At 35.9% G+C, this 4,198-nt stretch overlaps 1 pseudogene; it reads right to left on the bottom strand.

The window, feature by feature from the left end:
• Window positions 1–2,723, bottom strand: part of LOC105310495 — a 5,218-nt pseudogene extending 2,495 nt beyond the window's left edge.
• Between the last annotated feature and the right edge of the window lie 1,475 nt (window positions 2,724–4,198).

Raw genomic sequence — 4,198 nt, 5'->3', positions numbered from 1 at the left:
CTCATGTGTACATCTGTTCATGGATGCTTGGGTTGTTTCAACTTTTTGGCTATCGTGAATAATGCTGCTATGAACATGAATGTATGAATATCTGTTTCAGTTTTTGCTTTCAATTTCTTTGGGTATATGCCTAGGAGTAGAATTGCCGGATCATATGATAATTCTATATTTAGCTCTATAAGGAGCCACCAAACTGTTTTCCATAGTGGTTGCGCCATTCTACATTCTTATCAGCAATGCATGAGCATTCCAATTTTGACACACCGACACTTTTTATTTTATTTTTTTGATAATAATTATCCTAATGGGTATGAAGTAGTTTTGATATGCATTTGTGGTATTGATATACATTTTCCTAATGACTAGTGATATCGAACATCTTTTAATGTGCTTTTTGGCTATTTGTGTATCTTCTTTGGAGAAGTGTTTATTCAAGTCCTTCGCCCATTTTTAAATTTGGTTATTTTGTTGTTGTTAAGTTGTAAATTTGGGCTTGTTATATGACAGTTCAGGGTGTTCAGAGAGAGGATTCCAAGAAACCCAGGTGGAAGCTGCAAGACCTCTTATGACTTAGCTTCAGAAATCCCAGGACCTCACTTCTGCTGTATTTTATAGATCATTCAGGTCAGTGAGGTCAGCCCAGATTCTAAGGGAAGGATAGCAAAAAATTTTAATCTACCACAGTACAGTATTAAAGTTAATTAAATTCAATTTTTGAATAACAGCAATAATAATAATGAATGTTGCTACAACTTTGCATTAATATAACTTCTTTTCTCCTGGGGCCTTGAAGTGCTTTCACCCATAAAAACCTTCACCATGACATTTTTACACATTTTAGAGATCTTTAATTATAATATAGAGATGGGCACAGTTACTTGATTTTTTAAAACCACTCAATCAATCTGCTTTATAATGACGGGATGAGGCAAGAGGCCTGGGTTTCAATCTTGGCTCTGCCATTAACTGGCTGACTGGCCTCTCTTGGGGGGTGGACTAGATGTCCTCTAACTTCTCTTCTAGCTTGGACACAGTATTGTTTTAAGGAGGAAGATGAATTGATGAAGAATTAGGATGTAGAAAATAACTAAGAACAGGTCAATTTGTTGCCTAGAAATATTTTCATATGTCATTTGTTCACTGGGACAGAGAAATAACTTTAGCTTAATGGCAATTATTATAACAGGATTCAAAAATAGCATCAGTAAACACACACACACACACACACACACACACACATACACACAGTTATGATGGGAGCTGAAGGAGGGCTGAAGAAATGTCTTGGAGCATTGAGGCAGAAGGTAAGAAAATGACAGATAAAGCTGTTCACAGGTCAGCTAGGTGCAAGGGAACTGGGAATACAGTTTTCTAGATAAAGTCTTAGTCTATGAGCAGTATATAGCAATAAGTTCTGTAAACAGTGGCTAAATCCATAAAACAAAATATGCAGTAATAGGATAGTGGTGGGTGAGGAGAAAGGGCACCGAACATTTGTAGTATATGTCAAGGCCAGCTGTTTTCATACTGAAGCCACTTGATTTTCATAGGCAACCGCTAAAGCAAGCATTACTTTCCCCTCCCATCTGTTTTACAAATAAGGAAACTGATGCTTAGTATTCTGCTCATGGTCCCATAGCCAAAGGCCTGGGACATACCAAAGCTCACGTTTTTCTGACATTAAGCTGCCATTAACAAGCTAAAAAGTTGTATTTACAAAACAGTGTTTGGAAAGGATTCTTATTAGACATTAGTCCTCTCAACCCTAGAACATAATTACCAAAAGTTTCACAGGTCCTCTTTGAAAATGAAGAGAGTGTATCTTTTTAAGTTTGGTTTGGAGGACCACTCACTAGCTGTTTCTGACGGCCTGCAAAATTCTCCACTATTATCCAATAACTTCATGTAGAGAAAAACGACCCTTAACAGAAGAGATAATTTTAGTAGTTTAAGCAAGTTCTTTAAAAAGTGTGTAAGTTATGAATGAACCTTAGGATATCTGTACTGAGTCTTGAGCAGATGAGAGTTTCTTGTTCCTCCCTGCTCTGGAGAGGATCCCTGCTTTGTTTTCCTGGAGGATCCCAGGCCAAGCTGGTTTATGTAGCTGTCCCCAGGTCATGGGCTTTGTTTCTACCCTCTCTGCCAGAAGCATTGGGTCTTTGCTTGGGTCCCTTCATAGGAGGCTTTGCTACCCTCCTCCTGCCCCTTTGCTGTTCAAAACTATTACTTTGTATGAGAGAAAGTTTTGGGGGAATGTTTCATACCTCTCCCATCAGGATGCTTTCTACCACGATGCCTCAGCCCCCAAAGGGGACTCTCTGTTATCTCCTGTTCTTCCTCTAATCTTTGTTGTGATCACCTGGTCAATAAGAGCTTGGGAATAAGTACAATGTTCCTTGTAGAAGTCTGGTGTTCCCATTTATTCTAAACTGAGGCCCACATTCAGAATTTAAAAATTGTTAAAAGTTTAGTTGTTTTCTTGCTTATCTTAATGGTGGCCATCCCTTTCTTCCATGCTGTGCCAAAGGTAAAAATTCATGTGTTCGATTTTTTCTTTGGAGAGATTTGTTACTCTTTGGGATTTCATTTAGTTGCCTGTATACTCAGGTCTCTAACAGATTAAAGAAAAACTATGATTTTATAGATTATCTGGTCTTTTCTTTTGCTTACGGTGGAAGTGATATTCTCTAGAACTTTTCTAGATCCTATGCGGACACGGAACTCTAGAAGATATTTAAAAAACTCTTAATATTATGGGAATTTTCAAGCATTCTAAGAGGTAGAGAGAAGAGTAAGTGCTCACCATTCAGTTTCTGCAAGAATTTATTATTGACATTCTTCCATATCGATACATACAGATTCACTTTATTCTTTTTAGCAGCAGTGTAGTATTGTATAGTATCAAAATACTTCAATTTATATAAACATCCCCATACTGATGGCTATTCAAGTTGTCTCCAATAATAATATCACATCGAACATTTTTCGTACATATTTCTTTTTGTTCCCTTGTGAGTTTTTATTTGGGATGGGTTCTTAAGAGTAGATTCAATGGGTCAAAGGTTATGCACATTTTAAATTTTGATAAATAATGTCAAATTGTCATTCAAAAAATTTGTACCATTTATATTTCTTCAAAACGTTGCATAACTGACACCAAAAATCTTAACCTAACAAAAATCTGAGGCCACTTACTCTAAAGAAAATGATAAAACAATTAAGTTTCCAGTCTGATCCATTAAAAGACATTCTCAGTGTAAAAGTCTATTTGCCAGTTCAAAAGAGCGTGTCACAGATGGATGTAAAACATTGGTCTTTAGTTCTTTTAGTCCAGTATTTATAGCTGAAGCTATTTGCTATTTAGATGCAATTCACCATAAGTTAGTGCTTAATCACATGAACAACACTACAACACTTCTGATCTCTATTAGCTCCTATCCTTGTACATCTGAGACTTTAGTAATGGCTCTGATGATTTAGTAATGGCCCAATCATTAAGCAAAGAATGTGCTTAACTCTTGGCATTAAAGGAAAAGTTGTTAAATGACATTCTATAGCTTCCAGTTTAAAAAGAAAGAAAAATATCAACCACAGATTTACTTAACCTCTCATACTTCTGATTACTTGAAATTCTAGCATCTCATATCTAAATTTTTAAAATTTAATATTTCCGTTTAGTTCCTATAATATGCATGTATATTCTGCTATACACTAAGGGAATTTTTAAAAAATTAGATACATTTTTTTCTAAGAACTTACATACATATAAATATATATTTAGAGAAATCTGTCCATCTATTTGTTCATTCATTTATTCATTCACTTATCAATTCGACAAACATTTGTCACTAGTGTCTCTGCTGTAGTAACCAGTGGGAACTCAAAGTTGAATAAAAGATGGTTCCTGTCCTCAAGAAAGGACAATCTAATGGGAGAAGCAGACATGCTCACGTTCTACTAGGGAATTAGAGAAGGCTCTCCCAGAGAGGTGGTATTATAGATATTTGAAGAGTATGTAGGATTTCAATAGATGGTGTAAGAGGAAGTTTATTTCAGGTTGAGGAAATATGAAATATGCTGGGCAAAGGCATGCAGGTGCAAAAGGTTAGATAGTGAGCTTGAGTGGTAAAATAGCTGTTGAAACTAAAATTGAAAAAAATTTGGCTAGGATCAGTACAGAGAAAGGGTATCATTATGG

This window comes from Pteropus vampyrus, unplaced genomic scaffold (genome assembly GCF_000151845.1).
Source record: "Pteropus vampyrus isolate Shadow unplaced genomic scaffold, Pvam_2.0 Scaffold4699, whole genome shotgun sequence".
Taxonomy (NCBI): domain Eukaryota; kingdom Metazoa; phylum Chordata; class Mammalia; order Chiroptera; family Pteropodidae; genus Pteropus; species Pteropus vampyrus.
The sequence above is the reverse complement of the archived record's forward strand: the minus strand, read 5'-3'. Positions and strand labels throughout refer to the sequence as shown.